Source organism: Mauremys reevesii, linkage group 3 (genome assembly GCF_016161935.1).
Source record: "Mauremys reevesii isolate NIE-2019 linkage group 3, ASM1616193v1, whole genome shotgun sequence".
NCBI lineage: Eukaryota > Metazoa > Chordata > Testudines > Geoemydidae > Mauremys > Mauremys reevesii.
Genome location: NC_052625.1, coordinates 68,232,702 through 68,253,811, shown reverse-complemented (window position 1 = coordinate 68,253,811; position 21,110 = coordinate 68,232,702). Strand labels below are relative to the sequence as shown.

The 21,110-nt window shown below is 39.7% G+C and overlaps 1 long non-coding RNA gene across 1 annotated transcript in view; it reads left to right on the top strand.

Annotated features, from left to right (window-relative positions):
• Window positions 1–11,176, top strand: part of LOC120400297 — a 62,075-nt gene extending 50,899 nt beyond the window's left edge. The window contains exons 3-4 of the long non-coding RNA XR_005595694.1: window positions 9,340–9,424; window positions 10,969–11,176. This is a non-coding gene — a long non-coding RNA (uncharacterized LOC120400297). The remainder of the gene's footprint in view (window positions 1–9,339; window positions 9,425–10,968) is intronic.
• Window positions 11,177–21,110: the final 9,934 nt, after the last annotated feature.

Here is a 21,110-nt window from a genome sequence, read left to right as displayed (position 1 = left end):
TATGTCTCAGTTTTCCAAAGGGAGCTGCACCTCCATTCAAAATTTTCTAGGGGTCTGCAAATGAAAAAAGGTTGAAAACCACTGCAATAAGGCAATTCCTATGTTTTGACCTAACATGGAGGGAGGCTCCATCCTGGATGCAAATAGGCACTCAGATCTCATGGGGACGAAGACCATATGAAAATCATAGATAACATTGACTGGTCTACAGGAAGGAGACCACTAAGTGTTGGATGATGAAGGAGCTGCTAAATCTAGCTTTACACAGATCAAGTGGTCATGCTCCATCCTACATAGGAGGTGCTGAGAGAACGCAGCTGCTATTCCAGCCCTGTAGCTTGACAATGGGTTGGATGCCATCCCTACCAATTCCTGCTGTTGAGTACCCTGCAAACAATCCAATTCATTCCGGATGAGAGTGGAGTGATAATACTAGAAGGCTTTGTCATCCGATATATAGGGCTGAGATAACTCATTACCTGACAGCCTTCTGCTTTATATAACAAAAAAGGCTTTTGATCAGGTTCAATGGTTTTATTTCCTCTCAGCCCTTTATATGCTTGCTTTTGGACCAACTTGCATTAGTTATTTGAGATTAAGCTAAAAAACACACTTACCCTTGTGTATTTGCAACTAATTTTAACCAACCATTTAATCAAATTTGACAACATAATTTAATTTTAATTATTCTAGGTAAATATGGTGTAGTGTGGTATGGATTTTTAGTGTTGACAAGCCACTTGCAGAGAGTTCTGAAAACAAGGTCAATATATCAGGATATTGGTATTCTAAAATGGTATTGCTATGTTATCTTCTGCTATTGGTTGTGCAAGGAAGATAACATATTATTATGTCTTTCCTATATGTCTCAGAGTGACTCAGATAATGTGATAGAACCTGGATAGAAAGACAGCTATAGAGGTTGCACTTAAAACATTTATTTGGTTTTAAAAGATTCCTCTAGTCTGTGAGAGTCCCTATACTTTAAATAGGCAATGTGGCTAAAATTGATGGTCTCTGTCTGATCAGTAGAAAAAAATTTAAGTGCACCCATTGTAGGTAGGTGGATGGAGTCCAGAATGGAAAACCATATTACTCCACTCACATAGATGCTCTTGCAAACAATACCAAACATCCTGTTAAGTTAACCACAGATGACATATCAGGATCAGAAGCAAGTGCGAGTTCCTGGAAATGGCTCACATAATGTCAAATTCAATTCCATTGCTTTGGCTGTTACATATATATAATATATATTACTCTAGCTTCCCCAGTGAAAAAGTGGCACATAAAACTTTGAGAAGTTTTATGTATGTATATAAATATTTGTAGTAACTCACTTGGTTTGAGAATGTCACTTTCACTGTCAATTGTACATAGTCATTACTGAAATGTAGATATAGCTAAATTGCTGTACTATGCAGCTGCTCATGTATTTTCTCTAATGGCCCAAGCGGTATAGGCAAGAAGGTTAAATTTCCATTTCACAATATAACATTGTGGAAGAGAAATGTTAGCTGAGGCAATACATTCTTTTGTTTTGGTCTTTTTTTTGTTTTGTTTTTTGTTACAGAGAGCTGGAGATTTAACCTTGCTGCTTATGATGTTTGGCCATTAGAACAAACACGAGTAACAGCATAATGTAGCAATTTGAATATATCTATACTTCAGTAATGACTTTGTACAATAAATAATGAAAACTACATTCTTATAAACTAAATAACGCCATGTTCTTTCTCATTTTCTTTATAACCCAGGTATATGATTGACAGAAAATGTTCATTGCTCATGTGTCATCTCAGTGTAGACTTAGTATTTACACATTTATTGTGTACAGGGACATAACCTCCCAAACTGCTTCTCCTCTGCATTGGGGGTGTTGATGGAATAATATATACAGATATATTTGTAACAAAAAATACTATTTCATACATTATGGAGCATTCTGGCACCATCGTTAAAGCGAGCTCTGTTTTGCACTTAAAGCAAGGATTCAGTCTCTGTTATGAAAAATACTTTGTGACTTATCTAAACTTAATGCACTAAATCTTTGACTACAGAATGAATTTTCTGAGGATTTACAGGTAAATCCATTAACTAATTCATGAGTAAAAATGAATTTAAAAATAGGTCCTTTAAGAAAAATGTATTCTATCCATGTTTTCTTTGTCCTGAATGATCTTAAAAACAAAATCACACAGATTCTCTAAATTTTCCATACAGTTAAAATTAATTGAATTTTTGTATATAGCTTACATTTGAAGATATTATTCATAATGAACCTAAGTTATTAATGATTAGCTCCAATTATTAGGATCATATACATTATAGATAAGGTGATATCAACATCTCATGTAATTTTTAAATGATGTCATTTTTACATCACAGGTAACTCAGCCAATTACCATGCCTCTACAGCCAATTTACATGCAACAGTTCTACTACTTGTGATGAGTCAGTGTTACGAAGGAGATTAGATGCATCGTGAGTTCTTATTGGTAGAGTACTTGCCCTGACAATCACTGCTCTTCAAAGATTCCATGGCTGCATGCTAGCTTGGACCTCAGTTCTTGAAGGCTCCCCATGGCACTGTTCCCACAGGTCCCCTGCACATCAAGGCAGCGCTGCCTGGTGATCTGAGGCAAGAGCACAAAGGGAACCCCTAAAGTGCAAAGCTATTGGACTCTGGGATTGGGCTCCCCTCCCACCCCTTTTTTTACATACCACCAGTCTCACTTACACAGTCCTTTAAACCAATAAATCAATGCAGATTAAGAACAAAATTCACTAGCATGCTTTAGCTGCTTTTCACAGCTCTGTTGATGCTCTGTAGAGCTGGTGGAAATTTTTCGCAGGTTTTTTTTTTCATAGACAAAAATTATTTTTCGTCCAAACAAAAATCTTTTCACAAAAATTGGTGACTCTCAATTTTTTTTTATTTTTGTGAAATCTTCCATGATTTTTCCCCCTAGATTTTGAAAGTTACTTTGGAAAACAATTGTCAAAATGTTTCTTTAACCATATTCATATTGAAAATGTTTTTTGTTTAATAAACAATTTAAAAATGTTTTTGGTTTTAAAAAAAGAGTAAAAAATTCTGTTGTAGTGCAGAAAATTTCATAAAAATAGAGAAAATGAGTCAGTTTTGAACACTGCAAACTGGAAACAACTTTGAAATTTCAGGAAGTTCCAGGACATTGTTTTTCTGTTGTTGTTTTTTTTCAATCAGGTCTAGTGCCAACCAACAAAGTAATGCAAACAAAGTGTCAAGCCAGCAGTGTCCAGTTACATATCTATCTTTCTCTCATTACTGTACATTTGCCATAGTTATAAAAATACTTACATGCAGTGAATAAAGCAAGAAAAACTTACAGTACTAATAAATTCTGGTAATGCAATGCTCCTTCCCACATATATCAGAAAGACATCCCAAATACATGATAAAGCATACTGCAACCGTGAGTGCAGAAAACTCGTGCATCTTTTAACAGCTATTTATTTGAATTACAAAAGGTTATTTAAAGATGGATTCATGGTGTTTACAATTAAGAACATAGGTGTATATTCATATTGTACAGTTTCATGTATACCAGGTGGTTATTCAAGTAGCTGCATTTAAATACAAAGTTGTTTAGTGCCAGTTAATATATAACTTGGATACATACTTGAAAGTGTGACTCTGTATTTCAGATTTAAAAGTACATTATTGCTGAGTATTACTAACAAATAGTAGGGGTGCTTGGTGTAGTGCAGAAAAATATCTTGAGTCAAGGCCCTGTGTTCTCTGTGTCAAACTGGAACTAAATTCTGTGCCACATTTCTAGGTTCTATGAGACTTGGGAGTAGTGGACTAGAAATTCTGTGGCAACCCCACTAAAAATGTTAAATTATATAGTTTTAATTAATTAAATAGAGAAATGAATATACATGCAGTACGTTAGAGCTATGTTGTTCCCTTTTGATACTAAATTCAATATATTTTACTGGGTCGCGACATTTTCATTTTTGATACATCGAAGGTTTGTAGATTGCTAACATATAATTGCATTCTAGAAATTGGGGAACACTGGAAGTTTGGCCAGCTAAGTAGGGAGCTGATGGGGCTTTTGGCACCTGGGAAGCCATGAGAAGCAGTTTTGGATTGTAGAATAAGCACATTCACTCAATTTTTCTGCTAAGTGAAATAATTTAAATGCCACCATTAGTAACTATCATCTTTACATTTCTGATTTAACAATCCATTGAAATGAATGGGGCAGATCACAAGACTCAGAGTTATTGCTTCCTGTTATCTGCAGACTCATTAAGACAATACTGCATTGGTTACCCTTAATTCACATTTTCAAGGTTATCTTGCAACTATAAGCGCTAGGGACATAAATTTTTTATGAAAGCTTGTATTCTGAAGCACAGTTCTCCAGGGAGAAGTGGAATCTACAGCCCAAGTGGCAGAGGGTCACGTGATATAATTTCTGCCATTGCTTTCAATAGCATTACAGGAGTCAGTGTTAAAGCAGAAGCTCTGCTTACCCATTGTCTTATCCACCAAAATGTCGCTTGTCTCAATTGTTCCTAGCTGAACTAATCATACTATGTCATTTGTTTACTAATAGTCTAAGAATCTCAGGTTGGGGACTGCTGATTTAGACCAAAGAAATGAAAACTGTAAGCAAAAAATACATCACAATAAGAAAGCTGAAAGGTTCCTTTAATAACAGATACCTGCCAGAGCACAGCCCCAGAAATATTATGACAACTTGCTCTTTTCAAAGCATGTTGAAAACTGATTTGCTCTGCCATTTTTCAAAGAAATGAGTATGTCAATCACTCCCCAGTTAGCTAACATAATCATAAAGCTCATATTCAAAGTATATTAACATAAAAGATTCTTAAACACTAAACAGAATGAAAACTCCTCAAATGTGAATTTAGAAGAAAATTCCTTCACGATATTTGCCCAAAATGGGCTTGATTCTGATCTAAATTTTACCCTGGTGTAACTTTATTGAATTCAGAGGAGTTTGTTCATGAATCACTTAGGAATAAAACCATTACTCATGAGCCACTCAAGTTATCAAGTTATTTGTGAATAACTCACCTAGATAATTACTCATAATTATGTTCTAAAATACAAACTTTGTGAAAAAATAAAATTATTCAACCCCTTCCTTCCTCTTTTGACATGCTCATCATTTTTGGTTTGGTTTGGTTTTAAAAAACTTGCCTTATGTTCTGAAACTCACCTTAGTCAGCCAACAGGTAAATTTTAAGAGAAATGCTTTAAGCTATTTTTGAATTATGAGAGGCTGAAAAATTACAGTTCTCCCTGTGTTTAAACAAACAAACAAACAAACAAACATTGCCACACCTAGGAATGTTTTACTGAGGACTTTTAAGCAGAACTGTCCACCAAGATCAACATGGAGCTCTGTTTAAAAGTCCATGACGGGGTACATTTTATTATTTCATTACTCAGAAATGGCTGAACTGTAATACTGGAAGTGTACCATGCAAATTGTCCTGGATAAGGAAGCAGGCCTTTGCTAAGTCTGAAAACCATCTATTAGAAATAACAAAAAACAAGTTATGAATGTTTGAAAATTGCACACCAAGCATGCCTGGTGGAAAATTTCACCACAGCTGAGAGTGTACAGTTCTATAGAGATGGACTTCACTTGACTGTGGAACTCTAAACATTTTGGATATGAAAAAGTAGTGAGTCTTTCTTCTTCCCATACAATTCCTGTTCATTTTTCTGCCTTTCCCTTCTGTCCTGAGCTATTACTTATCTCCCCATGGCTTAAAGAGATGGAGCTATTGAGCCTGCAATGATAGCCAAGAGTAGCATGGAGGCATGTCCAGTAAACCACAGAAGTCCTGTTGTTTTGGACTGGCCATTAAGTTCATGTGACACTGTCATCATGGACAGAGACTTTAAGAGTTTTCTTTTCAATAAACAATTTTTTCTTGTTAGACATATAAAAATGTCAAATTTTCAACATACCTTAACACGGCCTCAATTTTTTCACATTTAATTTTTCATGCACCCTCAAAGATACTTAAACAGATAAGCATCTGATTTACAGATTCAGTCAGGTACTTGAATGTACAAGTGATAGTGTCGAATCTGACGCTTGCCACTGCTATCCTTTGGTACTCTGCCTCAAAGAGTACAAAAAATGTAATTGAGCACATCTTGGGATGTATGCTAAGCAATTTTAGCAATGTGACTATGTTTAAACTCTGACACTTTATAGTTGTGCAGTGTTTGGAACTATTTAAGTGTCTAGCTCGGAGTTTGGCTTCCCTACCCTCCTCTATATTACAGGAAACTTAATTCTAAAGTTGTTCTGTTACAATATTTGGTTGATCCTTTGTGTCTGTGCATCTGATTCAAAATCAGTTGCTGCATGTTCATTTTATAGGTGAAACTTTGAACCAATTTATGCCTCATTCTAGGATTAAAGGGATGATATCTTTCACATTATATGTAGTTCTGTGGACAAAATAAGACCCATAAATAAAAATAGGTGTGATGGACTGGATCACAGAAACCCCCTTGGGAACTGCCAACTGATGTGCCAAGCTATTTCTGCCCCTGCTTTCCTGCCCTAGCAGCTTGGGACTTCAGTGCCCTGCCTGGTTTGAGCCAGACCCACTAGCCTGCTGCAAACCCAGACCCAGGTCTGAACCAAGTCCCCTAACAGCTACAGGCTTAAACTGAAAGAAGTGTTCCTGTCTTTAACACTCAGATGCCCAACTCCCAATGGGGTCCAAACACCAAATAAATCCGTTTTACCCTGTATAAAGCTTATACAGGGTAAACTCATAAATTGTTTGCCCTCTATAACGCTGATAGAGAGATATGCACAGCTGTTTGCCCCCCCCCCCAGGTATTAATACATACTCTGGGTTAATTAATAAGTAAAAAGTGATTTTATTAAATACAGAAAGTAGGATTCAAGTGGTTCCAAATAGTAACAGATAGAACAAAGTGAATTACCAAGCCAAATAAAATAGAACATGCAAGTCTATGTCTAATACAATAAGAAAAGTGAATACAGATAACAACCTCACCCTCATTTAACTTAGAAAAATTCAAGCTAAAGAATTGGAGGATGTTGGGCAGGGCAGGGAAGAATCCAAAACAATTATTCAAGTGGAGGAGGAACTCTGGGAGACAGGGATGTAGAAAGAAAGATATGAATGACAGTGGACAGTAAGTGTTTGATTCATTGTCTGTTAAAGATAATGGAAAGATTACCATTGGCTTTAGTGAGCTCTGGGTTAGGCTTTAAATAAGACATGAGTTTGCAATTGAATGTGACAAACCTAAAAACCATCCCCATATTGAACTTTATACATAGAATAGGGATGTAACAGCTCCTTACGTTATGGCTCTGTTATGACTGACCTGGGAATTTTTAGTCATACCTGGGCACTATAATAAAAGAAAAATGATGATAATATAGAAGGAGATCAGAGAAGAGTAACAAAAATTATTAAGGATATGGAGGATTGGCTCATAAGGAAAAGTGTTAATTGAATACACCAAGCTTAGCTATAACATAACTATGGGGAAAATATGTCCAGCTAAAAGAATTTGAAAGGTGTAAATATTACGGCAGGAGTAGACATTTTTTCAATAGTACAGAGGAGAAATGGTACAAAAATAGCAATGTGAAATCTAGGATGAGTATGAAGAAAATTTCTGCCATGTAAGGCTGTGGAACAGCCTCCCAATGGAAGAAATGGAAACCCCACTTTTTGGCAAATTTAAAATTAGACTTGACAAAACCTTAGTGAAGAATCTTGCATTGAAAGAGAAAGGACCTAAACACCTGACCTAAAATCCATTCGAAATAATGGGCATCTTTCTTTGTTATCCATAACATTGGGAGCTAACACTGGATTTGAAGAAACAACAGTGTTAACGATCCCGATCGTTATTTTGTCAGTTGTACTGATATCTGATATGGGACAGATTTTGTCACATGCCCAGGGACAGATTTTCAAGTGCTCAGCTCTCAGCAGTTCTGACTGACATTTATGGCCAGATCTTCAAACCTCAGCAGTCAACATGACGAGCTCTTTTGAAAAGCTGGTCCCTTATTTTGATGCCTAAATGAGAATTGAGCTTTTCTGAAAATGTGGCCGTTAGCTAATGTTTAAAGGGACAGATAAATTTGTGAGAGGCAAAATGGTACTAAAGGAACTTCTAACACTTGGGACAGTGAGGTACAATATATTGAGTATTTCCATACACCTCTATTCCCCCAGCCTAAGTACCTTCCTTCTGTCCCTACTACTGCTACATCAATCTATGGATGTGACAAAATCATTATCAGGACTGCAGATACAGACAATATGATTATTTCAGTGACTATTGTATCTGAAAGTGATGAGCTCTTGATTATTTTGGGCTGCAGGAAGAATGACGGGTACTTTGTGGCTTATAAAATAGCTGCAACCTGAGGCAAAGTAAAGGGCAAAGCTCTCACAGTTGTCATGTTTTAACAGGATGTGACAAAGTCTTGGCATGTACTGGGGGATGCAAAGGAGATGGCATGGGAAACATGGAATGTCTACCTTGCACTCACAGGAACCCCTTTTTGTCTTGTCATCACCAACAGCTGAATACTTGCCTGAAGGAAATTGAGTCATTTGTAGAAGGCATTAGAGCACTTGGCAGTATCCCTGCATGGTAGATATCTGAAAATATCCAATATCCAATAATTATTCCACTAATCCCACTAGCTTTGCACCAACATATAGTGAGAGAAACACTACAGATCATGCTGGGTAAATCTGGAAACTAACTCCTGTCCCAGAAACAGAACTTCCAAGTCTACAGAGCTAGGAATGGAGGAAGGAATCAGCTGAGTGGAAGCCATTATGTAAAATTATTTCATCAGGGAAGGTGTCCTATTACAAAGCTTTCCTTTGTAGATGTCAGAAGGCACCCAGAGGATGCTGCAAATACATCAAGGCCAATTTCAAGCACATAGAGCTATGCTGCTCTTCAAGCAGCTGTATACCAGGAAGGCTAGATAGTAGCCTGGTGTGCAGATTCATTCTTGTAGGTTCACTGAGTCTGACATTATGAATGGAGTTTGTGGGTGTATTTAATGATCACTAGCGTATGAGTTAGATACATACAATGGACCAGATTCTCCACTTTGTCTGAGATCTGAATTGAAGTGTGGAGGGGGGAAGGAGGGTAAGGTGCAAAAGAAAATCTCTCAGGAGATGTAGTACACAATCTGTCCCTCCGTGTTTACAATTAATTAGTGATGATGTTAATTTACTTTTCCTCAGAAATGTTTTCCTTCATCCTAGGGAGTTAACTCATTGGGGCATGACTGACACATTATGTCTTTCTACACCAGCATTTGAAATCGGCTTTGAACAAACATTTTAAAGGGTATGTAATCAAAGGCTCTGATTCTGCATAGACAAACAGATAGATAGCTAGATTCTCCTATCCCTTATGACTGATATTTCAGCAGGTGTTCAAAATGGATCAAGAGAGCCAAGAGGACATGCTTTGTAGTGGGAGACCAGACAATAAGACCCGGTCTAAACCTGAAACTTAGGCTGACCTAGCTATGTTGCACAGGGATATGAAAAATTCACATCACTGAGAGACATAGTTAAGCCAACTTAAGTCCCAGTGTAGACACAGCTAGGTTGAAAGAAGAATTCTTCCATTTACCTAGCTATTGCATCTCAAGGGGGTGGATTTACTACAGCAATGCAAATCCTCCTCCTCCATCCTCCAGTCTTTGTAGCAAGTGTCTGTTACAGAGTTATGGCAGCACAGTTGCAGTGCAGTAGCTGTGCTGCTGCAGTGCTTAAGAGTAGACACCCCAAAGGAGGAGAACACTCCCTTTTCAGGCTGGTAACTTGACCAACTTGATGGTGCTGAAGAGTCAGCAGGTGTTAGCTCAGGGCAGCTGCAGCAAGATTTGCTGGATTTTTTAAAACAAATGCATCATTTGTCTGTGGTGCAATTGCCCAGGACAGACAGACGTGAGTGACAAGTATAACAGTACCATGAGACAATGCAAGAGGTTGATTCCTTTTCTTGCAGAGATCAGGGCTCTTTCTCAATTCTTACAAGAAGCAGGCTTCAAATCTCAGATTTATTAAATGCACTTAGGGCCTAATTCACCATTCCTTTGCGCCAGTTTTACACTGCTGTCACCTTACTGACATCAGGGATCCAAAGAGTCTAGAGCAGGGATCAGAACTTGAGCACTGTGTACACAACCGATTTGTCTTTCATGGCTATAAAAATGTGCCCTTTTCCCCTCTGTAAACTATATGTAGAGAACTGCTTTTTTATGATTTAGATTAAAATAACAGTTTGATCAAGAAATCTAAAGCTGTGTCCAGAGAGAAAATTTGGAATTTATGTCTGGACCAGAAGGTATTGATAGCAAATTATAGGAGAGAGAGGAAATGGAAGTGAATATGTGGTCAGGAAGGTACTAGAAGCAACTAGGTACTTGGTAGAGGTACAAGAAGAGATAATAAAGAAACTTATTGACCATCTGTTACAAGGAGAAAAAGGTTCAGAAAGGTTAAAAGGCACTGAAATTGAAGCTGATGACAATGTAATTACTGAAAATGAAAATGGTTATGATTTTTATTGGCCTGGAGAAGAATTACATGAAAATTTTACTGCAGCTGGTGAATCTCAAAACACAGCTGAGGAACAAAAGAGAGAGCAGCTGCCAAATGACCTTCCTGACAGCTACAGTACATTAAGCTACAGTGGAAGCACAGACTTTCCAATAGACTAAGCTTGTTGGATTGGCATTATCCTTGACTTTTAACCCTAATGACATTTTTCAAACTGGGGAGGGTCCATGGAAGTAGAACAATCATTTTGTTTTTTTAATTTGGAACAAAAAAAAGTAAAGATATTTTATTTCCCCACCCTTTTCTCTCCATTTCCCTCAGATGTCCCCAGTTCCTGGCTGCAGCAAAGGCCAGGTAATGTTTGCCAGGAAGTGGAAGCTGACAGCACCAAAGGCATTCAGAAGCTGCTAGTACATTCTGGTGAACAAGACACTGGCATGGGTGTCATGAGACCTGGGGTCTAATGCTGGCTTATCACTTATGTATGACCTTGGTCAAGTTACTTCTTAACGCCTGTTGCCTCTCCTACCATTTGCCTGTCTTGTCTATTTAGACTGTAGGCTCTTTGGGACAGAAACTGTGTGTGTGTGTGTGTATTTGTATAGTGCCTAGAAAAAATGGGGACCCAATTTCAGTTGGGGTCTTTAGGCACTACTGTATTATACACTATAATAATCTGTTGCCTGGTGTCCCCTCCTCCAAGATTGGGAGCCAAACACTAGTAAGGCTGGCAACCACATTGATTTCAATTAATTTAGGCCTGATTTATAGCAGTGTACGTGTGGAAAGAATCAGGCACTTAGAATTTTTTTCAGTGTTTAAGTTTATTGTTTTGCCTTAATCTAAAAGAAAAGACTTTGGATTTTAAAATGTTTTATCTTAGAAAAATATATAAATAGGGCTGGTTAAAGAATCTCTAAAGAAATATTTTCTTTTGGGTAAAAAAGGTTCTGTGTCAAAATCAATGTTTTCTGCAGGAAAAGATTTTCTGTGAGGAGACTAAACGAAACATTTCATTTTGGGTTCCTAAATCTCCTACAGCAATATATTTCGTATTTTTTATGTGCTTGTGGACTGATACAAAATCAGTTTTACTACAGGAAACTGAGCTGTAGTGAGAGAATTGCTTATATTTGTTAACAATACCTTTCCACCACACCTTGACTAAGTTTAATATAATAAAGTTGTAGTCTGTGTAAAGAAGGAAGACAATACTAGCGTCTATTCAACAGGATTATCTTGCATAACCAGATATATTATAATTTATTCTAGCAATTCTCGAGGGGAAAATCCTCCTCTTTTATTGAGGATTATTATAATTAAGAAGTGTCAGTGACAAATTGTCCTAGGTTAAACATCTAAAAACACATCCCCTTTCCAAATGCATTAATACCTGGTCATGCTGGACTCACAACTAGTGAAGCTCATAGTTTAATTATAAGATAACAGTCCAAAAATCTGCTTGTGTAAGCATGTGTTTCTATTAGAGAAGTGAAATCATTACAGAAAACAAGATGAAAAGTTAATGTTGCAAGTCACATTGTGTCTCTAAAACTGCATTAAAGTCAAGTTTATGCTGAGTGACCATCCATACTTAGTGAGGTGTTCATTATAAGTGCAACCTAGACATATACATTTATAGTTATCTTTTTGAAAAAAAGCAAAAGTTCATTGTTTTTAGACTATCATTTCTTCCTGTGAATACTGTTCTTGGCCTTAGGATAATTACCCCTTGCTTTGAATGGGACAGCCACAGGCACAATTTGACATATTCAGGAAACAATCAGATGTAAATGAAGAAAGGACAAAACATATTTTGATTAGCTTAGCAATCTTCTCTTTTTTGTCTCAGTTAATTATTGACAGTCTCAGTGTATGAAGTCTATTCATGTCTTTAAATTAACCAAGGCTGAAATTTTAGTGAGATTGGGAGAAGACAGCTCATTAACAGGAGGTCCTTTAGCTCCCATTTCCCAACAAGACTGCAGTCAACAATGGTACAACAGCTTGTGGGGATTTGGGTCCTCCATACTGAGGAGGCACCGTTCTCCCACTCCACTCTTTTGTTGGGTGCCTTCTTTTGACGTGCCCTGGGTGTAATCCAGACTGTGGAACCCCTGTGTCCCCTTTTCATCTCCTGGCCAGGCTGTCTCTTACACAGCTATGCCAGTGAACAGCAAACCCCTCCAGCATCTGTCCACTCAGCCATCAGCATGCAGATGCACACCCAGCAGTTACATGAAGGCTCTCCCAAGCCACTCATGAACTGCATACAAGGAGAAATTCCCCCAGCCTTGCACCCCAGAAACGTGGGTCTCACACTGCTCAAGACCTTCTTGATCAATGCAAGCTCATTAATTAGTTCGCCACTCCTTCAAAGGGTAGTAGACATGCCCCAGCTCCTGTAATCTGAGCAGTTCCTCCAAACACTTTAGACAAATTGACTGGTTTAGATTAAACATCAAAATAAGTTTATTAGCTGGAGAAAGATTGATTTTAAGTGATTAAGTGGTATTGGCATAGAAGGTTAGAGTTGGTTACAAAAGGAAATAAAATAGCAAAACCGCAATCTAAATCCTGAACTTTACCAGGCTAATAATTCTAAAAGCAAGAGGATTTTTCTCAGCCAAAACTTTACAGCAGCTCATGCTAAATGGAATGCATTCTAGTTAGGTCCAGCCCCTCCCAAAATCTCAGTGGAGATCTCTTTGTTTTCCAGATTATCTTGCTTCCTTGTGTAGAAATGTGGGGTGAAGAGACAGTGATGATGTTACTGTCCCTCATTTATACTTTTTCCCAGATGCGGAAAAAACCTTTGCTGTGTCATGGGTTAGGCAGACCCTGTAGTACACGTGCTCGAGCAACTGTCTGTTTACAGTTCCCCTGCTGGAGAATAGCCGATGATAGTCACTTAAGACTTGGCTGGGTGGTGGTCACTCTTTTGTTATCTCTGAGGATCTAGTCCAGGGGTCAGCAACCTTTAAGAAGTTGTGTGCCGAGTCATTTATTCACTCTGATTTAAGGTTTCGTGTGCCAGTAATACATTTTAATGTTTTTAGAAGATCTTTCTATAAGTCTACATACAACAATAGTTTAGTTATATATTATAAAGTAAATAAGGTTTTTAAAATGTTTAAGAAAATTAAATTAAAATGCAGAGCGCCCCGGACTGGTGGTCAGGACCCGGGTAGTGCGAGTGCCACTGAAAATCAGCTCGCGTGCCGCCTTCAGCACACGTGCCAGAGGTTGCCTACCCCTGATCTAGTCTGTGGGCATCTCCCAGACTCACAGAACATATAGCAAAATCTCATAACTTCATATTCAATGAAGATAAATAAATTTTAATAGGATATTGATGTTCAGCTGTTTGTAACTTTTCAAATGATATCTCACAAGGCATGCTTTGTACAAAACATATCATAATCATATAACAATAGTGAATATATGGGTACAGGCGGTTACATGGGGGTATATTATGTCACACTTCTGCAGCCAATACTGGTTTGGCTTGTCAGCCTGATCTTCTCTTGAAGCTTGATAACTGAAGTGAATAGCAAACCTCTCACTGACTTTAATGGTGCAGAATCAGGGTCTTGGTCTATTAGTCTGACCTTATGTGCTGAACCATCTATAGACTGTCTCAGTATAAAGTTGGGTTTTTCCAAAAGGGCTTTACCTCAGAAGGAAATAGCACCACAAGCTGTTTAATTCAAGAGTCAGGCAGAATCTGATCCTCAGACTGTAAGGTCCTTAATCTTTTCTTTATAACTGTGTGTGAAGTATGATGCACACTATTGGTGCTATACAAGTAATAACAAAGAGGCAAAGTATTAAATAAAAAAAAACTTTAATGTACAGGATGTGTTAAGCTTTATACAAAAAATTATACATCTAAAAGGTACGATTTAGGAAATGATGGTAAACCAGTAGAAAGAAGATAGTGTCTATAGGAAAAACAAAAATAATAATAAATAAGAAAGCCCATTGTCATTAAAACTCCCAAAGTGAATGATAAATCAGCCTCTGGTATGTCATTATATTGAATTCTTTGTTCCATATAAAATAGCTTTTTATTCAGCTTGAAAATCATTATTCTAAATTTCATAGAGATTTACCGCCATTTCTTAGAAAAACAACACTCAGAATGTATTCCCCTGACAAATGTGAAAACATTTCATGAAAGTAATCCGTTGCATATCTTCAACAAAAGGCCGTGGACACCTTCATCAAACATGGTATTTATATATTATTATAGTGAAATCATAATGATAAAAAATACATCAAAATGTCAGAAAGAGAAATAACCCTGATTTAGTATTGTCTGCCTTCTTTACACAGACTAAGACATGCCTTATTATATTAAACTTAGTCAAGGTGTGATTGAAAGGTATTGTTAAAAATATAAGCAATTCTCTGACTATAGCTGTTTCTTATAGAAAAACTGATTAGGTATCAGTCAACAACTATGTAAAAAGCAGAATGTATATTGCTACAGGAGAGTTAGGAACAAAGGGAATGGTTAGTTCAGATACTCAGTGAGTGTAAATCAGTATAATTCCACTGACTTCAATGGAACTACATTAATCTAATCAACTGAGGATCCGACCCATTATTTTTTATGGCAATGTGTCTCTCTCAGTATTTCTATTACTCTCTGTAATTAACTGGCTTTCTCTGAATGGGAGGCTAGATTCATTTGTAGTGGATCTCTGCGAGTGAAAATAGATTAATTCTGGGAGGGCTGTGAGTGTGTAGATTAATTCTGGAGAGTCTGTGTATGGATAGGTGTAGGTTAATTAATGGGATGGTCTCCGTGTATAAGAACATAAGAATGGCCATACTGGGTGTGGTGGGTTGTACAAATCCCTCATTAGACAGGAAGAAGCAACTCTGGCCATGCCCCCTCACCCATGACAAGCATAATGGGGCTGGAGGTGGGGTTTAAAAGGCAGCTAGACAGTTCAGTTGGGTGCTGGCAGGCCAGGGAGAAGGATGTGTTCTGGGAGCTCCAGGACAGGAACTCACACCAAGCCAGGAAATGGACAAACCACAGATCCAAGGGACCGGGACCAAAGCAGGAAGCCCAGAAGGCAGCACCCCACAGGGACAGATGGCAGATGGCTGAAATGTAGAGGGAGGTAGGAAGTGACCCAGGGAAGCTGTCTTGAGGCTGATACAAGGCCCTGCAGGGTAAGTGGAGCCGAATCAGGGTTACCAAGGCCCTGGGTCAGAGCCTGCTGGAGAGGGTGGACCTGGGTTCCCCTACGCTGTCCCCTGGAGTGTATCCACTTTACTTTGCAATTATCAACATTGAATTTCATCTGCTATTTTGTTGCCCAGTCACTCAGTTTATAAGATCCCTTTGTCCCTCTTTGCAGTCAATTTGGACTTAACTATTTTAAATAATTTTGTATCATCTCCAAACTTTGCCACCTTACTGTTGACCCCTTATATGTTTGCCCCCTGTGTATGTATTGGGTAAGTTGATTAGTAGAGATAGGTCTCTGTGTGTGTGCAGGCAGAACAACTCATTGGGAGGTAGAATTAGGAATTAGAGAACTTGGCAGCAGTGTAGGGGCTTTCAGCTCCTCTCTCTGGGTGTGGGTATGTGTTCCAACAGTAGAGGAGAGCTTGGCAGCTCCTACCCCACAGGGCTGGGGGCCCTTATGTCAGATTCTGGGTTCTAGGTGGTCAGGCCTGGTGGCTGGAGAAGTGATCAAAGCCAGACTTAGGGTTGGGATTGGGATGAGGGCAGCGCTGAAACCAACATCCAGGGACAGGTCATGTGTAAGAACCAGGGACAAGCCAAATCAGGATTGTAGTCAGAGTCAGGAAGCAGGCCAAAGGTCAAAGCTGGGTTAGTCAGTCCAAGGTCTGGGGTTCAGGAGACGAGTGCAGGGCTGGAGCAGGTCAGGAACAGAGCTGGAGCAGGGTCAGGGTTTGGCATGGACAAGGCTAAAGTGGGCTGGATCAAGGCTCAGGCAAGGGTAGGGGCAAGAATTGGAACTGAATCAAGAACAGGCTGGAAGCCTAGGGAGTTTGTAACACTCTCAGGCAGCAGGAGGGTTTCTGGCCCAGTAGTGTTGTTGTACAAACTAATTTGCAGCTCTGGGGCGCCAGTAAATACTTGTGCCTGGGGGTCATCTGACTTGGGCCCTGCTCAGGGATAGGTGGCTGCAGCATCCCTGAGTGATGAGTCACTGAAGGCTCTGTTGGAAGGGTAAGTCATGGCACCTATTATGTTCCTGAGGGAATGGGCAGGCACAAGCCCGTCCACATATAAAGGCCCCTCCCTCAGCCTAAGGAGAGGAGCTACAGGGCTCAAGTAATTTCAGGAGGCAACAAATGAGAAAGCAGGAATGGAGTGAGGGTCATAGGGTCAAAAGCAGGGGCCACCGAGCAGAGAACCCCAGACAGCACTCACTGCTCCTCGAAGATATCCAGGGAGCCAGTGGACTTGGCCCAGAGGAATTCTGCCCAGAGATATGACTTCAGGGAGGATCAGAAATAGGCCCCACAGTTGCAGAGCACTTTCTCCTGGTATGGCAGACAGCCACCTTGGCCAGTGCCAGGAGGAGGTTGACAAGGAGGTCTCATAACTTTTGTGGGGCCATGGATAGAGCATAGAGCGAGAGGTGCGGGGAGAAGTGCAGCCAGAACCTGAGGAGAAGGTTCTGGAGGAGCTGGAAAAGGGACTGGAACCTGGTGCCCTCGAGTTATATGTGCACCAGGGTCTCCCTCACATCGCAGGTGGGGCAAGTGCTGGGGAGGGAGTGAACTGCAACAGGTATATGTCTGTGCTCATGGCTCTGTGAAGGAGCTGCCAACTAATATCCCTGGCGGGTCAGGGGACCAGGGTAGAAAACAGACTGGCCCACTGGGGCTCCTGACCTTACAAAGATGGTAGGCCGTCTGGCCAGCTGGTGTCAGGGCAAGACATGTGAGTGAGGAAATGATGGGTATAGAGCATGAGGTAAGTCACAGCAGCTGAGTGAGCAGTCCTGGTCTTGCCTCACACCCTATACCATCAGCCCATCAGTGGCCAGCCCTCACTGTAGCTGTATTGCTTCAAATCTGAGTTGTATGCAGTGTTGTTCTAGCCACACTGATCCCAAGATGATATAGAGACAAGATGGGTGAGGTAATATATTTTATTGGACCAGCTTTGTTTAGTGAGAGAGACAAGCTTCTGAGCTTACACAGAACTCTTCTTCAGGTCTGGGAAAGGTACTCAGAGTGCAACAGCTAAATACAAGGTGGAACAGATTGTTTAGCATAAATAGTTAACACATTTCAAAGGAACAGTAATGGTGAAGTGGCCCATTAACAGCTCTGCAGTCATGGCCGAGTGGGGAGAGGAAAGAAAAAAGATGGGGGAAGGGGAGGATTTGGAGGGTTATAGATTATTTTAATAAGGCATAATTCCAGTGTCCCTATTCAGTCCATGATTTTTAGTGTCTAGCAAAATTATGAAGTTAAGCTCTCTGGCTGGTCTTTTGAAGGTGTTGTGCAGGTTTCCTTTGAAGATGAGGATGGAGAAGTCAGATATACAGTGATCGCTTTGTGAAAAGTGTTCACCTACAGGTCATGTGGAGTTTGTCTTTTATCACTTTTCTATGATAGCTAATTCAAGAGCATAGTGATTATCTTGTTCCACCCACATAGTTATTGGGGCATTTAGTGCACTGGGTAAGGTACATCACATGTTGTGACAGGCATGCGTAGGACCCACAGATCTTGAAAGGTGTGTTGTGGGAGGTGTTGATCACCATAGCAGTAGAGAAATGTCTACAGGTTTTGCATTGGTTGTTCTGTCAGGGTCTTGTGCCACTTTAAGTGGGTGTGTCCTAGCCTGTGAGGAGCTTGCCTCTGATGATGAGCTTGGAGATGTTGATGGGTTGTTTGAAGGCCAGCAGAGGGGGTTCTGGAAAGATTTCTTTCAGGATGAGGACCTGCTGAGTATGGGTTTTAATTGTTTAATGATACCCTGTATGGGTTCCAGTCCAGGAAGGTAGGTCACAACTAGGAAGGTGATTGTTATAGGTTTTTTTTTTTCCATATTGAAGCAGGTTCTCTCAAGGTATCTGGGTGGCTCATTCCATGATGTGATCTACTTCTCTGGTGGAGTGTCCTTGTTTGGTGAAGGTGCTTTTAAGTGTGTTAAAATGTATATCATATTTCTTATTGTGTTTGGGGTGGTTCTTTGATCCGAGAAGGTCTGTGTGGTGATCTGTGTGTTTTTTTGTATAGTTGTCTGTAGGGTTTCATTGTTGAAGCTGATATTGGTGTCCAGGAAGTTTAATACTGGAGTGGAAGTGTTCTAACAAGAGTTTAATGGATGAGTGGTGATTGTTGAAGTTGTGGTGGAAATCTATGAGGGAATTTAGGTAATTTTTCCAGAGTGATCCTGTAATAGTCCCTTGATATATGTGTTAACTCATTATGCAAAATGATCTGTTACACCATGTTTTTGGCTGTGACACTCCAAGTACATTCCCAGACTTGCAGAAGAGCTCTGTGCAAGCTCAGAAGCTTGTCTCTCTCACCAACTATTGGAAGTTGGTCCAATAGAAGATATTACCTTACTTGAAACCCTGAGGTAAGCTGCATTAGTGCAAATAGTGACTCTGCCTGCTACTGGCACAGGTTGCACTAGGCACAGCTATGTTGATGGCTGTAATAAGGGCAAATCTCCAATCTAAGCCAGGCCTAAATCAGTTCATACAGGTTAAAAATCCACTGTATTTTTGGCCTGCAGATGTTAACGGATATGCCTTCCTTGATTGCCCACAGTTATAGTTTAACAACCAGATTCCATTTTAGCTCATAGTGATTCATACCATATATCTATGGTGAAAATGTAAATATGAAAGTTAAATTTTGTGTTCAGTGCAAAATTTAAAGGACTTGGTCTTTGACTGTGTAAAAATGAGTGAAAAACACATTTGAACTCTCATCTGCTGTTCAATGAGGCAAAAAGGAACATAAAGTGACAAACCAATGGACCATCAGAAGGTCGAGCCTGGATCCCACGGTGACATCAAGACATATAAGAGGCACTAGGACCCATTTCACAGATCAGTGGAGAAGGCTTGTCAGTAGCTTGATGACTCACTCCTTCACTAGCTGAATAGCATGGAGGAACAAAAAGTATTTGTCAGTTTGGATTTCACACTACAAATGCATTTAGAGAATTGACAAGGGTCTAATTTATTCTGGAGTTTTTGCTGCTGCTGTTTGTCTTTGGGCTTTTATACGTGGTGAGGTAAGGTGCTCTATGGGTGGAGGGTTGATTTCTAAAGCACACTAATATGTTGACCATTAATTGTCTGTGTAGACTCTGCTGTTGCACTGATGTGCTTTAATGTAGTGCTGTTTCAAAAAGCACTATATTAAAGTGCACCAGCAGGGTCTACATGGAGCAATTAATGTGCACCATGTTAGTGTGTTAGAACTTGCACTCCCATAGAGCACATTACCCATCCCCCAACACGTAGCCAAGCATTCTGTTTTAAAACAAATCTCTGTTTTTTGTGCTTTGATGCAGTATCTGTATTGTACAACAGTCACCATGAGCTGATCTTGCATTCCTTGCCGATCGAAAATTCCCAGACTACTGAGAGCTGGAGGAAGGGGGAGCACTAGCATCACCAGCCAATTACAAGAGCCATAATCTTACTTAAGGGCATTACTGAGTGACAGGAACGGGCCCAAGATACCTGGTGGATACCTGGCAGTCCTCCGCGAGCCCAGTGGCATGACCGACACTGGCTCTGCCCCAAGCTCAGCAGTGGTCTGTGCTTCAGTGAATGGCAAACCCCAAAATCCATTTTTAGTGTGGATCTAAAGGTAATAAGGTAATAATTGGAGATATACCTATCTCCTAGAACTGGAAGGGACCTTGAAAGGTCATTGAGTCCAGCCCCCTGCCTTCACTAGCAGGACCAATTTTTGCCCCAGATCCCTAAGTGGCCTCCTCAAGGATTGAACTCATAACCCTGGGTTTAGCAGGCCAATGCTCAAACCACTGAGCTATCCCTCCCCCCTGTGAGTTTACTGTGATCTGTGAGTTTACTGCTCTGATTTACCAAAATATGGATTCTTAGTGAGGATCTTCTGGATTCTCTTCCTTAGTTCTTCCCATTGTGGAGGGCTGTTTCATTTGTTGCTAGCTGAAGTGTAGAGCTTTGCTTTTTGAAAATGGGAATGGGGAGATGTTATGAGGTGACTAAAGCAAGGCGTTAAAGTCAAGCACTCATCTTTCCCTATAGTCTTCATATAAAAAATGGGTAGAGGTGGGGGACACCAAGTACTATTGAAAGTCAAGACACTGAAAACTAACAATTAAATAATCTTGTATACAATATATAATTAACCTTGTGGAATTAAATGCTAAATGATATGATTAAGGACAAGAGCTTGTCTAGATTATATGGGTAATGAGAACATCCACAATAACGTTA